The 20,922-nt window shown below is 39.2% G+C and overlaps 1 non-coding gene across 1 annotated transcript; it reads right to left on the bottom strand.

The window, feature by feature from the left end:
• Positions 1-5,844: 5,844 nt before the first annotated feature.
• On the bottom strand, positions 5,845-5,917 carry TRNAK-CUU (transfer RNA lysine (anticodon CUU)). Its single transcript has one exon. It is a non-coding gene; the product is annotated as a tRNA-Lys (tRNA).
• Positions 5,918-20,922: the final 15,005 nt, after the last annotated feature.

The following is a 20,922-nucleotide window of genomic DNA, read 5'->3' as shown; positions in this document are numbered from 1 at the left end:
CTTCTGATACAAAGTGAATCCACTCTGTAAATTAATAGCAAATAACCTTATTCTCTTAGAGGTCATCATTCATTCTTATTAGCTGCTCATTAGGCTTTGAAAATGGTATAAAAGGTATTTCAAAAAGTTTAAATGAAACTATGTAGGTTTTCAATAAGGATGAAAATAAATCTCTCTATGTTAGTTCCACCAATTCTATCAAATATACAGACTTTTCAAATCAAGGGTACCAGTCACAGAGAGTTCACAAATAAAATTTCTTTTATAAGCACACAGATCTATCACTTAGAAAGTAATCAGATATTTTGCTGCTTAAAACTGGAAAAAGCAACTCTTAATGTACTCGATTTTCTAAAATGGTTTACACAAACACAAAATATAATTAAAAATTACAGAATAGCCAAAAATGCCCATAGCATTTTGTGACAAATTTAAATGATCTCTTAAACATAAAATATTATAGAAGATTCTCTGGGTAACAGTCACTCTTAACATTTCAGAAGACCTTCATCTACATCTATAAATTTACAGTTTACTGAAACACATTTTATTGTCCAATTTTTATGTAAAAATTAAAGGTGTCCCTTGTTTATAAAAATGCCTATAGGAATATTCCCTCTTCTGGTAGAAAATAATAAACACATAACATCCACAAGGAGAATATGAGTCTAGAGTCTCATATCCCTTATTGCTGGTAGACAGACAGTAAGACCTCCTTAGTTACTTAAGTGGCCTCATTTTCCTAAGTTTATAATATAACAGGGATTCTTTTAAATTCTGATTTTTTTAAAAAGTCTAACAGTAAAACTTTTGGGAAATTCCACAGATCATTTTTCAGATTCAGTAAGTACTTCTTCAAAACTTTAAACTTAATGTGACCACAACTAAGATAGTAATGGTAATTCATGGTAAGCTTGGTCAGATAATTTTCACTAAATTTTTCACAAAGAGGCTGTCAAAATAGTCGTCAGCTAGACACTGGTTACATGAGATCCCTTATTTGATACTTAAATTACAGTTCTATAAAGGAATTTTTTTATACTCTACACAAAAGTATGATTGGAATCATATTCCATAGGAAATTGATGCTGTATTCTCAAATGAGAATATTAATACAAATATACAGAAAATAAATGATAGCTCTTAAAATTGAGTCTACACAAAGGTTTCTCAAAGGATGAAAATGTCAGTTAAATGTCTACCTTTCAATTCACTGTATCATAAGATTAAGTAATAACAGAATTTAGGGTATCAGGAGATGTTCTCACTATTTAATGAGATGTACTCCTCATAGGATTTAGACTTGAAATATAAAAATGCTAGCTGATTAAACCATTTCAAATCTTAACTAAAAGTATGCTGAGGAAGTAATAAACAATGAGGGAGTGGACACAACAACTCTTGAACCTGAGCTCAAGTCACATTTCTGACAGGAATGTAAGAGAATGTTTAGACAGCTGGAAACAGAGTAGTCACTAAAAGATAGTAAGCAGAATGATAAGCATTAAACAAACAGGATAAAAACAGGATTTTGTGCTCCCCAGTGTCTTCATTGGCAAACGGACGAAAAAATGCTATCACAGGTGCAGAAGTGTTTAGAATTGACCGTCATAACTGACTGGCCTACACTTTGCCCTCCTTTTCAAGTCACTGAGGAAATACATCTATTTGGAGTGATATTATCTGTGAACACGATGACAAATAAGATTGTTTTCAAACATACATGTGTCTGTGCAACAACTTCTGTTTATGACTACTCCCATCTACCTGAATCTCATCATTTCACACAGAACAGGCTCATAAAAATTTTACAGCATATCTGGGAACAGTCAATATGGAGATTCCTTTTCAGGATGTTATCTGTCTTTGTTCAGCTCCAGTTTTCTGTAAGACCTTGGCATACCCTGGAAACAAATGATACTTCAAGTCTGCAACGTTAGAACTGACAGACACTGCTAGACTCCACACATTAATGCATTACAAATACCAACACTGTTTACTTGCTTGTTTCTTTAGTTGTCCAAATGTATGAAAAAAGATCATCTGCCAAATAGGCCACTCATCTGCAAACAAACATCTACTATTCCATCAAATTTATATAACACATTTTATACACACACACACACACACACACACACATCCTACAAGATTCATTTACAAATGATGAAACCAATGCTAGGAGGTGTTAATATCATATAGCTAGTATGTAACAAAGACAGGACTAAAATTCAAGTCTATATCTCTAGGAACTATCTTTTCACTGAATTATCTTTACCAATCACCTTATGGATATTATTTTATATTAATACAAATTCATGGTAGACAAATTTTAAAAGAAAAATGAAATAAAAACTAAATTCTTTAACATGCAACCTTTCCTTGCAGCATTTATTTCTGAATGCATGTAATATTTATATAAAAGGGAACGTACATATACAGTTATGAGTTCTGTTTTTCTCTACCTTCTATAACATCTACATTTTCTCATTTACTTTCCTATTTTGAAGAAAATTATTTTTGAGGACCAATATTATAATATCATATAGGTATACAAAAGTATCATAACTTAGCCAATCCCTTATTGCTGGTTGAGTAAGGTGTTTATAGTTTTTAAAATAACTAATGCCGGGTCAATCATGGCATTTTATAAATCTTTCCAGGCATATCTCATTATTTTCATAGGGAAGGAGAACTGGTTTTGTAAAGCACAACCAAAATGAACACAAAAATGTTTAATTACCCTTGAATTCCTTTTAAAGGTTAGACAACTCCTAAGTTATTTTGTTTTGCTGATAGATTTCTAAAGAGGACAGAAAAGAAGTGACAACAAAGAACTATTATTATGAGAAATATTCTGACCAAAGAAGAACTAATTTGTAAAATAAAGTAACAGAAACATTAGGAGACTGAAATCTGTTGCCAAGCCAGGCCATGGCAATGTCAGGTGTGTGCTGACATTACCATATACATATATTTTTCAAAAGTTCAGAGAAAACATAGTGGTCATAAGCCTTTGGAAGAGAAGCCAATTTAAGATTTGGGAAACTTTCCAATATTCTGTTGCCATAAAATAAAGGTATTATATATATGCCTATTTTTAGTGGACAGGGTTTTGATGAAGTATACTTTTAAAAAGACTATCCAAGACAATTTGCTTTAAATGAAGCTTAATTTAAATGGGTCATCTATATTGCTTTTTTTTTTTACAATCAGATATTTTATTACAACTACAGAACATTATATTGTCCTCATCAGTACAACAAAACTTTTACTATGCATTGTATGCCTAGAGAATCCAAGCAAATGGTCGTTAGTTATGTAGGCAGATATCTACACTAATAAAAGAGAAACATGGTAATTAGCGTACGACCGCTACCCTTCCCATTGGCTAATCAGCATATCCTTATGCAAATTAACTGTCAGCCAAGATGGCGGCCGGCAGCCAGGCAGCTGGAAGCGAACATGAGGCTTGCTTGCTCCAGTGACTGCAGACTGCAACGTTCCCCGCCTGACTTGCCGGCCTCTGAGCTGCAACTCTAAGAAACTATGTTGAAATATAGAAGCTAAACAAAACACCAGAAACCAGCTTTCAACCAGCCGGGATCTCAGAGCTAGAGTTATACATTGTTTCGATTATAGCAGTGGAAGCCTCAGAGCTAGAGCCAGAGCTAAAGCTGGCCCAGAATTTAAAAAAAGAAAAAAAAAAAAAGAAAAAAAGGAGTGGTTGGGAGCTTCAGTCAATTGCCAGCCTAAAAGCAGCCCTCAGCCCCTCACCCAGACTGGCCAGGCACCCCAGTGGGGACCCCCACCCTGAAGGGTGTGTGACCAGCTGCAAACAGCCATCATCCCCTCATCCAGGCTGGCCAGGCACCCCAGTGGGGACCCCCACCCTGATCCAGGACACCCTTCAGGGCAAACCAGGCGGCCCCCAGGCCTCTATCCTATATAGTAAAAGGGTAATATGCCTCCCAGCACCGGGATCAGCGGAGCCGCAAGGCCTCCTGGCACCGGATCAGCGTGACAGGGGGCAGCGCCCAAACACCCTGATCGCCCTGCGGCTCTGTGTGTGACAGGGTGTGGCGCCCCAAGCCCCCCACCGCCACAGGCCCTGCTCTGTGTGTGACAGGGTAGAGCCATAACCTCCCCATCAGCCCTGCCCTGAGTGTGACAGTGGCGGTGCCCCAACGCCCTGATCGGCCTTGGTCTGTGGGTGATAGAGGGTGGCGCCCCAACCCCCCTACACGGGCCCTCCTCTGTGTGTGATGGGGTAGAGCCATAACCTCCCCATTGGCCCTGCCCTGAGTGTGACAGTGGCAGCGCCGCACCCCCTGATCCACCCTGCTGTGTGTGTGACAGGGGGCGGTGCCCTAACTCCCCTATCGGCCCTACTCTGTGAGTGACAGGGGGGAGCTCCTCAACCCCCTGATGGGCCCTGCTCTGTGCGTGACAGGGTACGGAGCCCCAACCCCCCTGATGGGCCCTGCTCTGTGAGTGACAGGGGGTGGCGCCGCAACCTCCCCATCGACCCTGCCTTGAGTGTGATAGGGGGCGGTGCCCCAACCCCCCAATCAGCCCTACCCTGAGCGTGACTGAGGGTGGCATCACAACCTCTCAATCCGCCCTGCTCTGTGCATGACAGGGGGCGGCGCCCCAACTCCCCAATCAGCCCTGCTCTGAGCCCGACCAGGGGCTGCACCTAGGGATTGGGCCTGCCCTCTGCCACCCAGGAGCAGGCCTAAGCCAGCAGGTCGTTATCTCCCGAGGGGTCCCAGACTGCGAGAGGGCACAGGCCGGGCTGAGGGACCCCCTGTTCCCCCCCCGAGTGCACAAATTTTTGTGCACCAGGCCTCTAGTCTATATAATAAAAGTCTAAGTGACCGTTACAGCAGGACGACCAGAATGACTGGTCACTATGATGCACACTAACCACCAGGGGGCAAACGCTCAATGCAGGAGCTGCCCCCTGGTGGTCAGTGCGCTCCCACAGGGGGAGCGCTGCTCAGGCAGAAGCCGGGCTCATCGCCAATGAGTACAGTAGTGGTGGTGGGAGCCTTTCCTGCCTATGTGGCAGTGCTAAGGAGCAGCAAGTAGAGCGGTGAGGAGCACCAAGCAGGCAGGCGGTAAAGAGCAAGGGGTCCCAGACTATGAGAGGGATGTCCGACTGCTGGCTTAAGCCCGATCCCTGTGGACCTAAGCCAGCAGGCAGACATCCCCCGAGGGATCTTGGACTGCGAGAGGGCGCAGGTCGGGCTGAGGTGACTCCCCTCTTCCCCAATGCACAAATGTCATACACTGGGCCTCTAGTAATAACATAAAAACAAATTGTTTTCTTTGATAACAGCAATAAGTAATTAGAAATAAAAGATCCTATTTATAATTTTAACACATTCTCAAGGCCCGAGGATGAGCTAACCTACGTCTCTGTTGGGAGCCATTATAAATCACATATACATCTCCAGATTACAACACAATAGGTTTATGGCTCCTCCAAGCCAACTCCCGGTTTGGCCTGGAGTTAAAAGATAACCTTGCGGTTTGGCCTGGAGTTAAAAGATAACATACCCTCACCCTAAGCACACAGCTGCTACATCTCCGCTGATAAGCGCATAGCTGCGACATTCCAGAGCCTGCTACATCCCTAGTGATAGGCTACACCCATGGACCTCCTTACCCACCCCTTTCCTCTAGAACAATATAAATTCTACACACTGTAAAAATAACATTGAGGCTTGATCAGAACTTTGTCTTGCCTCCATTTCTTCGCGTCTCCTATCCTCTCATTCCTTTGCAGGATTTGGTGTGGAGTACCCACGATGCATGCCCTGCAGGTCGGGGCATAAATGGCGCCCAACGTGGGGCTCGAACCCACGACCCTGAGATTAAGAGTCTCATGCTCTACTGACTGAGCTAGCCGGGCACCTCTCCACTTTTCATATTTTGGCATATCAAGTCTCATGAAGAGCCTTAGACATAAGACTTTAAATACAAGATTTCAAGACGTAAACTCTAAAGAGAAAACTGAGCATTTGGAATAGCTTCTTCTAACATTCAAGTTTTGAAGAATTACAACTACACATGATTCACAGATTTAAAACAATTTCAAGATGAAACACATAAAAGAAAATTTATTCATGACTTCTGGTTAAGCATGGCATATGAAACAAATGTGCATACCTCCAAGACCTCCTGAAAACCCTCCAAAAATTACAACAAAAACAATACAAACAGCAAAGTAGTAAGAAACGAGGTAACAACAGGTTTAAAATGTTAAGATTTTGGAAGCAGAAAACAGGTTTACACTATAATTCCTTGAAGAGATAAGGAATGAGAGATACCAGGTATGTAAGAATGTCACCAAATCTGAAGGAAAGATCAATTTAACAAACAAAAAAGGAACTCCATAGCCATAAAGACAATGCAAGGAAAAGCAGAGAACTTGAAACACAGAAAAATGAAGGATTCAATATCATTGAAAAGAGCAGTTTATATATCAAAGGGCATTTATAGAACAAAGGAGAATAAAAAATTTTTAAATAATAATAAATAAATGAACTGAAACACTGTTCCATTAGGTGCCCAAAAGAGACAAAAAAAAAAAAAAAAATGGTCGCTGCAGGAGGAGTTTTAATTCAGTTCACAGGTAATAGGAAATTCAAAAAGAGTACATATAAAAATTTATAAAAGAAATAACACCACCTTCTTCTCCCCCAAAAGGCTTAGAACCTTCAAATGGGACTAAACTTCCATTATGTCCAGCATAGTGAATTAATGTTTTTTTAAAACCCATTAATTTTAGCACATCATCATGACATTTCAGAAAATGAAAAATAAAGAGAAAATCCTAAATGTTTCCAAAAGAGAAAAAATAGGCATTATACAATGAATCAAAAAATCAAAAGAGTAATTTAAATCTATTAATATTAATAGATATAATCAGTAAATAAAATAAATTCCATAACTTAAAAAATATGATATAATTCATTATATCTATTCTTAATTAAATAATATAATATCACTGATATTATTTACTGGACATATTAGCTAAAGCAAATACACAGGAGCAAGAAATTGAAAATAAAAAATTGGAAGGTATAATTCTTATTTGCCAATGATATGTTTGGATAACCTGGAAAAGGACTGACTAAAAAAACTGCTATAAGCAACAGGAGAATACAACAAGGTAATAAAATATAAAATTAATATGTAGAGATGGTTTCACTTTGGAATATCACTTTTACCCTGCATACTGAAACACCTTAACAAGCTGGACAAAATGTACGAAATAATGGTTTGCAAGATACTAAATAACAGGCAATGAAGAACAAAGACCCCTGAAAGGCAGAAAACAAACTATGTGAGCTATACCACTGGCCCTGCTTCTTGCCTTGAGAGAAAATTTACGGGCCATGGTATAGGGAGGAGAAACAGAGGCAGAGATTAGAGGACTCCCTAAATAAGGAGACATAGTAAAGACTCTTTGCAGATTGACGCAGCTAGAGTTCTTAGAACAGAACACCAGAAACAAGGGAGATGCATAGAGAAAAAACGTGGGAAATCTACAAAGGGTTCCTCTCAAGAATTCAGCATGGTATTGATCAGGACATGTGTGTGAGGAAAACACCTAAGGCTGGCCAAAGAGCTATCTGAAAAGATTAAACAGTGCTCATTGCGTAAGCATGGCTGAGAAAAGTGCCTATTTCCACAATCCAGAATAAAAAATTTAATAATTCACAGGGTACTGAATAGAGTACACAGAAAGGTCTTATGTGAGTAGTGGGAATAATTAGCCCTAGACTGGATTTGCTCTGAACTCACATAACAGTTCATAACAGCAAGATCCAAAGAGATTGAATTGTTAACAAGTAACTTAACTGCATCTCAGAAGTTCAAGATTTATAGGAATACAAAATATCCACCATACGATAATATAAAATACATGATGTTGATCATTCTATTAAAGATTAACAGGCATGCAAAGAAATAGGAAAAGACAACCCATAATGAGAATAATCGATCAAAACAGACCTAGAATAACAGAAATGCTAGGATGAGCAGAAAAAGACATGGAAAGAATTACGATAACTGATTCCCATATGTTGAAAAAGTTAAATAGAGACATGAAAACAGCAAAGACTCAAATCAAACTTCTAAAGAGGAAAACTACAATGTATAAAGATATAAAATACTTAATGGAATGGACAAAAATAACATTGCAGCATGGGCTTTATAGTAAATATAAAAGTAAAATGTATGTCAATAATAGTACAAAGTTAGGAGGGGTAAATGCAGAGAACAGTAGTACTGCATAGTTCATATACTATAAGGAAGGTGGTATAGTATCTCTTGAAGGCAGAGTGTGGTAAGTTGAGCACAGCATAAGTTAAAGATGTATAAGCCTGAAAAATGACAAAAGAGTTAAAGCTAATAAGCCAACAAAGGAAATAAAGTGGAATAATCAATAAAAATACTTGATTAAATCTAGAAGAAAAAAAAAACATAAAGGGGAAGAAAAGACCAATGAAGCAAAATAATAAACTCAAGCCTAACCATATTAATAATCACATTAATGGCTGAGATAATGAGAATGGATAAAAAGGCAAGACCTAACTATATGCTGCCTACAAGAGACACTTTAAATACAAAGACCTAAAGAACTTTTTTTTAATATATTTTATTGATTTTTTACAGAGAGGAAGGGAGAGAGATAGAGAGTTAGAAACATCGATGAGAGAGAAACATCAATCAGCTGCCTCCTGCACACCTCCCACTGGGGATGTGCCCGCAACCCAGGTACATGCCCCTGACCGGAATCGAACCTGGGACCCTTCAGTCCGCAGGCCGACGCTCTATCCACTGAGCCAAACTGGTTCTGGCATGAAGAACTTTTTTTAAAAAAAGGATGAAAAACAGATATCCTATGCTAATATTTCCAAAAGAAAGCTGGGTGCTATGTTAATATCAATGTAGAGAGCAAAAAGTGTTAGAACAAAAAAGAGCATTTTAAATGATAATATTATGCCCCTAATGAATATATAAACAAATCCGAGAAAAGTGCAGGAAAAAATAAACTAATATATTCTATTTTAGTTCAAAATCTCTCTTTCAATAAATAATAGAACAAGTAGACAAAATAGTAAGGATGTGGAAGACTGAACAATACCATCAACCAACTTAATGTAATTGATGTTTATAGAACACTACACCTCAGCAACAGGACATGCATTCTTTTCTACCACATTTAGGAGAGGGAGAAGGAGGGGGAGAGGGAGGGGGTGATGAGGAGGAGGAGAGGGAAATAACTCTGAAAACTGAGAAGACACAAATTGCCTATATCTGGAATGACAGAGATGCCATCACTAAAGAGTCTACAAATACTAAAAGGGTCACAAGGGAATATTATGAATAAATTTTTGAAAATAAACTTGACAATTAGATGAATCAGACAAATTCTCTGAAAGACCCAAACTACCCAAGCTCACTCATGAAGAAACAGCCAAAAAAAACCCCTATATTTATCAACGAAATTGAAATTGTAGTTAAAAACCTTCCCATGAAGAAAACTACAGTCCCAGATGGCTTGCTTCATTGGTGAATTCTACTGAACATTTAAGGAATCAATAAAAATAGCAATTCTGCACAAAATCTTTCAAAAACTTGAAAAGGACAGAATACTTCCCAACTCATTCTATGAGACCTGCATTACCATGATACCAAACCCTCTCAAAGGCATTATAAGAAAACTATCCCTTAGGAAAATAGTTACAAAAATTATTTTTAAAATATTTTTTAGCAACCTGAATCCAACAATATAGTACAAGGCAAATACATAATGACCAAGTGAGAACTATCCCGACAATACAGGTTGGTTTATATTTGGGAAGCAACTGATGTAATTCAACATCTTAACATGTTTGCAATAAGAAAATATAACAGCCGAAACCGGTTTGGCTCAGTGGATAGAGCGTCGGCCTGCGGACTGAAAGGTCCCAGGTTCGATTCCGGTCAAGGGCATGTACCTGGGTTGCGGGCGCATCCCCAGTAGGAGATGTGCAGGAGGCAGCTGATCGATGTTTCTCTCTCATCGATGTTTCTAACTCTCTATCTCTCTCCCTTCCTCTCTGTAAAAAATCAATAAAATATATTTTTTTAAAAAAAAGAAAATATAACAAACTAAAAAATGAAAATGAAAGAATCATTTCAATAGAAGCAGAAAATGCATTTGATGAAATTCAGTATCACTTCTGTTATAAACACAGAACATGCTAGGAATAAGCTCATTGCCCTATGAAGAGTTAGAAATACTCATATGTAATGACTTTTAATTAAAAATGAAAATTTTAAATAGTCATAAGAATTCCTCTTTTTTAAAAATAAATGCAAAAGTTAATTCTTGAATAGAAGAAATAAGGTGAGTTCCAATTCCTCTTCCTTTCTGGTTTATAAACATTGGAATTTTACTAATTTTCTGGATAATAAATGAAAGCACTGTTATCACTTGGGGCTTTTCCACTTATAGTTCCATTACTATAATCTCAAAAGAGCAAAGAACCCACGGAATCTTGATTTTAACTAACTTCTTAAAAGGCCTATACATAATATGACTGTTATTACATAAAATTTAACCTTGAGAAGTTACAGTGTAACATTAATTTGCATTCTTGTTCTTTAAAGTGCTTCATAATTATCCAAGGAAGAAGGTAAACATGAGAGTTACTGGTTTTCTACTTAAAGAAAACAGAATTCAAGGGTCTGCTATTCCCTAAACACAGCTTCATCTAAAGAACAAAAGGAGATGAACGATACCAGAGGTATTATTATTATTTTTAAAGAAAAAGTTTACAAACAAAGGGGAAAAAGCAGGTATTACCTACCCAAGGAAAAAGGACTTATTAGAAGGTCTGAACAGGAAAAAAACAGCACAGGACGAAAACTTTGATGACATAAAATTACATACTATACCCTGGCTGAGTAGCTCAGTTGGTTAGAGCATCACCCTGGAACACCAAGGTTGCAGGTCCCATCCTTGGTCAGGACACATGCAAAAATCAACCAATGAATGCACAAATTTTCTCTCTCTCTCTCTCTCTCTCTCTCTCTCTCTCTCTCTCAATCAAAGAAGACCTAAAATAATGAAGACATACAATGTAAGAAGACTCATCATATTAACAATGTCAATTTTTACCAAAATGACCTATAGATTTAATACAATATCAATCAAAGTCCAAGCAGAGCTTTTTTTTGTAGATGTAGATAAGCTCATTCTTAAACATTACATGGTAGGACAAAAGTACCAGAATAGCTAAAAGAATTTTGCAAAAGAAAATCAAGTTGGAGGAATCACCCTACTAAATTTCACTTACTATAAATCTACAGTAATCAAGAAAGTATAGTATTGGTGAACATACACAGAGGTCAGTGGAACAGAACAGACGGTCCAGAAATAAAGCCACATAAATATGGCCATCCAATCTTCGACATTAGTGCAAAAGCAGTTCAGTTGAGAAAGAAAAGTTATCAACAAATGGTGTTGAGACAACAGGTCATTTATATGCATGTAAAAGAAAAATTAATCTCAATCTAAATTTCATATCTTATACAAGATTAACTCCAAATAGATCGCAGATCTAAATATAAAGCACAAAACCATAAAACTCTGCAGAATAAAATATAAGAGAATATCTTCATGACCTGAGGTTAGGCAAACTCTTACAATAACATCAAAAGCAGGATCCACTAAGAAGAATAAATTGCCGAAACCGGTTTGGCTCAGTGGATAGAGAGTCGGCCTGCAGACGGAAGGGTCCCAGGTTCGATTCCGGTCAAGGGCATGTACCTGGGTTTCGGGCACATCCCCCGTTGGAGATGTGCAGGAGGCAGCTGATCGATGTTTCTCTCTCATCGATGTTTCTAACTCTCTATCTCTCTCCCTTCCTCTCTGTAAAAAATCAATAAAATATATTTTTTTTAAAAAAAAAAAGAAGAATAAATTAAGACTTTATTACACTTTTAAAACTTTGCCTCTAAGAAAGACACTGTTAAAATGAAAACCCAAGTCTTCAAAATATATAAAGAATTCTCAAACTCAACAGTAAAAATACAAACAATCTCATTAGAAAATGTGCAAGACTTTGAATTCACATTTCTCCAAAAAAGATACAAGTTACCAGAAATACATTAGTCGTTAGAGAAATGCAAGTAAAATACACAGTGAGACAGCACTTCACATCCATTAGGATTGGTGCAATCGAAAGATTGATAAAAGTATTGGAAGGGTGTGAAGAAATTGGAGCCTCAGACACTGCTTGTGAGAATGTAAAATAGTGTTGCTGCTTTTGAAAAACAATCTGGCAGTTAAACATAGAGCCACCACATGACCCACTATATTCCTAGGTATACACCAAAGAGAAATGGAAATGAGCCCACACAAAAAAAACTTGTGTATGAATGTTCACAGCACGTTATTCATAACAGTAAAAAAATGGAAACAATCCAAATGTCTTTCAATAGATGAATGGATAAACTATCATACAACTACATAATGGAATACTAAGTAATAAAAAGGGTAAACTACTGATACCAGTACATGCAACAACTTGGATGAATCTCAAATACATTACACTAATTGAAAGAAAATAGAACCGAACAGTTATATACTGTATGATTCCATTTATATTGCACTCTCCAAAAGATAAAACTACAGTAATGAAGAACAGTATCAGTGGTTGCCAAGGGTTACGAGTGGTGGGAGGCTTGATAATAAAGGGAGAGCATGAGGGAGTTGGCTGGAGTGATGTAACTGTCCTGAACCTGGATGTTTAATGGATGTTTACAAGGATCTTCTAAATAGTCAATTTTACGGTCAATAATTTAAACAATAAAAACTTATCTATATATATAAACCCTAATATGCAAATAGACTGAATGGCGGAACAACTGAACAACCAGTCCCCGAACAACCAGTCGCTATGACGTGCACTGACCATCAGGACGTGCGTGCAGAACATGGCAGGCAGCAGGGTGCTGAACATAGTAGGTGTCGGCCGCAACAGAATGGTGGACCAAGGTGGGACACTGGTCACTGTCATCAGGACGAGCCTCTGGTGATTACTGAAAATTCTTTGCTCCTGTGCGCTGCGGTCCTGCCTGGCACTCGCACCTGCTGCTAGCGTTGGCCCCCCTCACACCCGCTGCCAGATACAGAGCTGCTACTCGCACCTGTGCTGGCACTTGGCACCATCAGCAGGTGCGAGCAGCGGCTGCTGGCTTGATCTCCCCTGAGGGCTCCTCCACCTCCCCTTGCTCCTGAGGGGTGATCAGGGCAGCAACTGTCACTCACACCTGCTGATGGCGCCGGCCCCGCTTACACCCACTGCTGGTGCCAACCCCAATCGCTCTGCACCGTCAGCGGGTGCAAGCAGGCTGGCACCATCAGTGCGTGGGAGCTGCAGTGGTGGGAGCGGGGCTGCCAGCAGACAGAGAACCAGGGCTGCGGTGGGAGGGGCCAGGCAGGGCATGGAGGGTGGGCCAAGATCTGCCCCTGTGCCCACTGCAGCCTCGTGGCCCACAGTTCTTTTCAAGGTGCACGAATTCGTGCACTGGGTCCTTAGTCATAGAATAACAGATAAAATTCTATTAATCCCAGCAGCTTCCTATGAGAAGTAAAACAATGAACATGGCCAAATTGGAGTGGTTAAGGCCAAATAAACAGAATTTTTTAGGGGTTTTTGATTACTTAGGGGGGAAAAAGTGGGTGTCAAGTGTGGCACAATTGATGTTATGATTTTACTGAAGCCGACCCTGTAATAATGATATCAGTGCAAGTAGTTTATTTGGGAGATAATCCCAAGAGTAGGGAAGAAAAGGCAGTCACGCTATACAATAAAATGAGCAGGCCACAACTGGAGCTCAGCCATGCTGAGGAATTCTGAAACACAACGTAGGACATGCATTAGCATTATCCCACGCAAGGGGCAAAGGAGCTAGAGGTTTTCCCCTCAGTTTCTGTAAGTCATCAGTGTAAGGCTGCTCTGGGAAGCAAGAGCCACCCAGAATGACTGGCCTGACAATGTGCCAGGCAGAGCAGATTCCAGGGGACAAAGAATGCCCTCAAGCTAAAAATCCTAAGTGTTGACAGTCAGATGTCAGGACAATGTGCGTAGATTTGGAAGGTGCTCATAAAATATGGGAAGGGCGCTGAGGAAAACGGACTGGGCACTGACAGTGTGTGTTCTAGATGGGTAAACATGTGTGGTTGGATGTGCATAGAATTATCACTATAATAAAACCCAAGACGCTGTCTCTGGATGGTCAAAACAGAGAGGATATTTTAGTTTTACTCTTTCTGAATTTTACCATAAACATAAATACTATCTTCTCAAGGCTTAACTGTGATTATCTAAGAGAGAATGATGGCAGCTGGGGTTGAATGATGAAGAAGAATTAATGGATTATTTTAAAAGTGCAGTTAATATGATATGTTGGGGGAAGAGAAAAACCCTGAATGAGATTTAGGTTTTTGGGGTCTGAGCAACTATAAGCATTGTTAAATGGGATCAGTAACAGTACCTCTATTTTTGCAGGATTGTTATGAATATGAATGTGCTTAGAACAGTGCCTACTATGTAATAAATACTCAATAAAGGTTCCATTAAGAAAAATAAAGTAGGCTTGTACACACACTGAATTATATTTACATGTTCCCCATATTCTTCATAAAACCTGGGCATGTGCCCTTGACCGGACTTGAACCTGGGACCCTTTAGTCCGCAGGTCGATGCTCTATCCACTGGGCCAAACCGGCTAGGGCAGTTTAATTTTTTAAATTATTAAAATTATCAAACCCCTTTTTAAATTTAAATTAAGGGACCGCAATTTCTTTAACAAATGACTTGCAAGAAAAATTAGGGAGTGAAGAAAAAGATTAACTAAGACAAACTGGTATTCAGAGATGTTAGCAATCAACATCATCTTTATTGCTACTGCTATTGTAATCCTAAGCTATATAATAGCAGCCTAATATGCAAATTGTCCCCTCAAGCGGGAGTTTGACCATGGGGTGGGGTGGGGCAGGGCCTGCTGGCCAACCACCCGCGGCCCCTCCCCCTGGCTGGCCCAGCCCAATCGGCCTCAATCACGGTGGGCTGGCTGGACCCTACCCGTGCCCGAATTCATGCACCGGGCCTCTACTTATTACATAAGGGAATAGTAAGTGACTGATGAATGAAACAGAGGAAACCTCTCCCCTGAGACATAAGTGGTATGATATTAGAGAGAACAAAAGGCCATTGTTGGAGGATAGGATCTAGGTCAGTGATGGCGAACCTTTTGAGCTCAGCATGTCAGCATTTTGAAAAACCCTAACTTAACTCTGGTGCCGTGTCACATATAGAAATTTTTTGATATTTGCAACCATAGTAAAACAAAGATTTATATTTTTGATATTTATTTTATATATTTAAATGCCATTTAACAAAGAAAAATCAACCAAAAAAATGAGTTCGAGTGTCACCTCTAACACGCGTGATATAGGTTCGCCATCACTGATGTAGGGCCTATGTATCAGTATTGTTATAAGCAATAGTTACAGTGATAGTGACCCTGGGGCTGGTGGCAATTAATTCAATTTGTTTATTGAACTATAGTATGTGTCCAGCACTGAAAACAGTAACAGAATAAAATCCCTGTCCTATGGGAGTTTACTTTCCAGTGTTTCTGGTGATTCCAATAATGTACTGTTGTTACTTAAACATAAATTCAAGAAAACACCTGGCCCCGGCCCCGTGGCTAAGTTGGAACATCATTCTGTACACCAAAAGGTTGCGGGTTCAATTCCCAGTTGGGGTGTGTACGGGAGGGAACCAATCGATGTTTCTCTTTCACACTGATGCTTCTCTTTCCCTCCCTCTCCCTTCCTCTCTCTCTAAAATTAATAAAAACATATCCTCGGGTGAGGCTAAATAAATAAATGTAACACCTGAACCTGAAACATGTATACAGAGGAGGGAAAAAGTAGGTTCACAGTTGTTCATATGGAAAATAATATAGTAATTAATAAATAATAATACGAGAATAAACTCTGTGTTTCATGTACTCACAACTGTAAATCTACTTTTACCCATTCCTGTATAAGTAGTTGTCTCTTTCTGAACCCTGGCAAGGGTAGTGAAAATGGCTATGATTACTGGTACTATAAAGTTTGCAAAGGAATAACAATTCAAATTACAGTAATACCTGATATAGAAACCACCAAATATTAAGTACGGAAACCTCAGAAAACACCTTTGGCAGCCAAGGATCAGATGAAATATGATTCCAAGTATCAATTCAATTCATAGCTAAGATTTCAACAGCAAAACAACCTAAGTTTTACTGTAAATGGTGACTGACTGGAACTCTGCACAAAAGCTATCACTCTTCAAAACACAAGGTACAGTGTAACTTGTGATTTGGAAATAAATCAAAATATTCATCTAAGGAAACTTAATGAAATATGATCCAAGCAATTCAAAATTTGTCAGTTTTAGCTGATTGAGTTTTATAAAAATGTTTGGTATGAAATGCTAACTCTGTTTTTGATAAGACTTGTTTAAACAAGATGAGCATTATTTGACAAAACAGAAGGACAATGTTCCAGCCTGATATGGACAGTTGGCTATCATCTATCAGTCACCCAGAATATTTATTGCTTGTTTACTTAGTACAGCCTTTCTGAGCAAGGCACTTACAGAATACTCACTGGCTGCTAAATATTATTGTTAGAAGCAGCAAGCAGAGATGGTTATCTGTTTAAGCTGTTTATCTTTGTCCTTTGGAAAAAAATTACAGCAAATAGAACAAATTGTACTACAGCAAAAGCTCAGTCTAAATGTATCTGGATAATAGCAAAATGGGTGTTTCCTGGGAACTTCAGAGGCAACAATTTCTGAAAAGCAGCCTGAAGGGAAAAATCTTCTTTTCAACAATTACATTGTAAAAAATAAAACACATAAAGAGAATTTTTCCCCTTGAAAAACACAACATCTAAATCAGTAATTCACACAAGATAGATTGCCATATCACAAGAGTGTGCCTACACACAAGCATCAGGACCAAGAAGAATGAAGATCTAATAGTAAGATCTGACCTACACAGCAAACGAAAAAAGAAGAAATAGCAAAGTGATCTCCAATCAGATTCGATCATGGGAAAATAAAATAACAGCACATCTTATGTTCACATAGCACCTTGGCATTTTAAAATCAGGAATTTTAGACCAAAGATTAGCTTAGTCAGGGTAGATTTTTAGCTTACTCAGGGACGTCTCTACTCCTTTCCTGAAGCTAAGTAGCTTTTCCGTGGATGGGGGCTCTTAACTTGTTGTTTAATAGACTACCATGTATTACACCTGATTATAAAACATGATGTATATCCCATTATATTATAAACGAGGGGCCCAGTGCACGAATTTGTGCACCTTGAAAGGAACTGTGGGCCACAAGGCTGCAGTGGGCACAGGGGCAGGTCTTGACCCATCCTCTGCACCCCCACCTGTCCCCCAGTCCCTTGTCTGCCAGCAGCCCTGCTCCCACCACCGCCACTCCCATGCACACTGATGGCACTGGCCCCACTTGCACCTGACAGCAGGTGTGAGCAGGGCCAGCGCTGTCAGCAGGTGCAAGTGGCGGCTGCGGCCCTGATTGCTACTCAGGAGCAGGGGGAGGTGGAGAAGCCCTGAGGGGCGATCGGGGCCAGCAGCCACTGCTCGCACCCGCTGATGGTGCCGAGCGTCCGGGCCGGCGTCATGCACTGTCAGTGGGTGCAAGTGGCGGCTCCAGTGCCAGCAGCGGGTGCAAGCGGGGCCGGTACTGGCAGCAGGTGCGAGCACTAGGCGGGACCACAGCGCACAGGAGCAAAGAATTTTCAGTAACCACTAGAGGCTCGATAGCAACCAGTGCTCAGCCTTGGTCTGGGGCCCCACTCACCTGCTCCACCATCCTGCCAAGGCTGATGCCCGCCATGTTCTGCGCTCTGCTTCCTGCTGCCAACACCCGCCATGTTCAGCGTGCCCCCCCTGGTGGTCAGCACATGTCACAGTGGCCAGTTGTTCAATTGTTCCAGTGGTTCCCAAACTTATTTGGCCTACCGCCCCCTTTCCAGAAAAAATATTACTCAGCCCCTGGAAATTAATTTTTTTTAAATTTTAATAGCAGTTACTCATCGCCCCCAAATCACCTGTGGCCATCACCGCCCCCCTGGATCACTGCAGCGCCCACCAGGGGGCGGTTGCGCCCACTTTGGGAATCACTGGGTTGTTCTGCCGTTCGGTCTATTTGCATATTTGGGTTTTATATATATAGATAACCATAGAGCTGTGCTTTATTCAGTTATTTCCCTAGAACCTAGCCATATGTCCCTTGCCAAACAGATGCTATATAAAACTTTTGAATTTGACTCTATTATCTTATACAATGTACTCAAGTATCCCCTGAGATCATGAAAGCAGATGTTATAACTGTTTTATAAAAGAGTAATCTGAATACAGAAAGATTAAATAATGTCCCCAGATTCAGCCAGGTAGGCTCCATAACCTCAGACTTCCAGGCTCAAAATGTCCCCTTGTATAACAGTGCTTAGAAGACCTGGGTAGCAAAAATTCATGGAGAATTAACTCACAGAATTTAGACTGAAATTAAGCAATCACAAGTTAGCAATACTCTATAAAGAAACCGCTTACATATTATCTACTACAGAGGGCCAATAAAAGAGTAACACTTGATTTATAATCCTGAATTTTCCTTGTTTTTCTGGTCCATTGAGAATCAGAAGGATTTTACTAACCTACTAACCTCGGGATGTGACTTCAAATCAGAATGGCAAAATAATGAACCTTTGACCACTAACTGTATACCAAAACAAAGATAGGATATATATGTATATAGTCAAAAGATAACAAAAAAGGCATAGTCAGGTTCAAAAACAAGATGAACATCTTCAATGGCCAGTAATAAAACAGAAATGGGTTTGATTTTTTTTTTTTTTAAGTAAACTTGGCTACAAGCTCAGGCCTGTCAATTATAGATCTTTAAATAGGACTGACAGAGTTCAGTACCACACAAGCCCTCATCTCTAAGCAGTAACCTGGTTCCAAAATGGAGGGTAGAAAACATGTACACACAGCAGTCAATCTTCACCTGTGGGCAGGGAGGGAGTAGGTGCTGACATAACTTATTAACATATTATACAAGAAACTGAACCAGAGTACCAAATGTTTCCATCATCTTTCCAACATAATATGTGATAGAATTATTATAATTCTGGAATAAGACTTGGTTCTGGATTGAGGACAGAGGGTTAAAGTGAGTTAGTAGAATACCTAGAAATAGATAGGTATGAGCAGAGGGAGGAAGGGGAGAGAAAAGTAACAACAGAAAAAATAATTCCACTCAAAATAAGCCTGCAAACCAATATTCAAAATTGTATGGAGAGCTGGGGGACTGGGTGAAAGATGGAAGGGGCTTTGGAGGAATATGTGAAAAAGCTGAAGGGATTAAGAAATATAAATTGGCCAAAACCGGTCTGGCTCAGTGGATAGAGCATCGGCTTGCGGACTGAAAGGTCCCAGGTTCGATTCCGGTCAAGGGCATGTACCTGGGTTGCGGGCACAATCCCCAGTGGGAGATGTGCAGGAGGCAGCTGATTGATGTTTCTCTCTCATCAATGTTTCTAGCTCTCTATCTCTCTCCCTTCCTCTCTGTAAAAAATCAATAAAATATATTTAAAAAAAAAAAAAGAAATATAAATTGGTAGTTACAGAATAGTCACGGGAATGTCAAGTACAGCATAGGGAATATAGTCAATAATAAAAATTATTTAAAGTTAAAAATTATATGCAGAAATATGCTTAATATTACAGCCATAAACATAATCAAAACATGAACTCACCCAGTATGAAATTAATTTTATAGAAATAAATGACAAAAACAATTAAAATAAGTTCATAGAGAATATTCAAAGAGATAAATGAAAGTAAAACTTCAATTGACAAGAAGTAAGAAATAATGAAAATAAAAGCAGGGGGAGATGTGTAGATAAAAAGTCATTGAAACAACGACAACAACACACACACACACACACACACACGAAATAAACTCTTCTCTAGATAATCTCTAGATAAAGACAGAATTCTTGAATTAGAAGACAGGCCTGATCCATACCCCACAAACTCAGCAAAGAAAGTCAGAAAAAAATAATTTCATTGAAACCACAGCTAAAAGACATATAAGGCAGATTGAGAAGCTCCAAAATTCATGTGATATGAGTTGAAGCAAAAGAGACAAAAATAAATGGTGAAAAAATAATTTCTGAAAATGTGAAACAAAATAAAATCAATCTTCAAATTCATAATGAAACTAGACATTTGGAGTCAGCATCAAGAGAACATTTTGAGATTGTTTCTTAATCTATGATTTTTCTGAGAAAACACAGATTTCTCTCCTTTCTCAATATCCTACCAGTCTATCAAATTACACATTCTTATGAAAAATAAAGGTAACTGGTCAAGTTGGGTCAGATACTGCCTGCTGGGGGTAAGCAGGGGCAGTTCCAGTAATGCAGCTGTGAGGACTAGAGTTGTCAGATAGGAATGGAATAAGAAATTCTATTACCAGGGCTCCAGAAAGCGTTCATTTGACAGGCAGCGGAAGTGCAGTCAGATGGTGATGTTACTTTTCTGTTTTATCTCTCTCTTCCATACAATTCAAGTAAACGCAAGTAATAAATCAAATTCACAATAAACACTAAGTGAGTACAACACCCTATACTACATACCAGAAAGGGAACAAAGCTTGAGAGTTTACAATTTATATAAGACAAGATAAAAAACTGAAAAGTGATAGGCCAAGATGGAATAATGGGGACTAGATTTAATCTCCTGCCAGAAACGAA

Source organism: Myotis yumanensis, unplaced genomic scaffold (assembly GCF_028538775.1).
Source record: "Myotis yumanensis isolate MYYU_CA2020_CCGP unplaced genomic scaffold, mMyoYum1.0.hap1 SCAF_241, whole genome shotgun sequence".
In the NCBI taxonomy this organism is placed as follows: Eukaryota; Metazoa; Chordata; class Mammalia; order Chiroptera; family Vespertilionidae; genus Myotis; species Myotis yumanensis.
The sequence above is the reverse complement of the archived record's forward strand: the minus strand, read 5'-3'. Positions and strand labels throughout refer to the sequence as shown.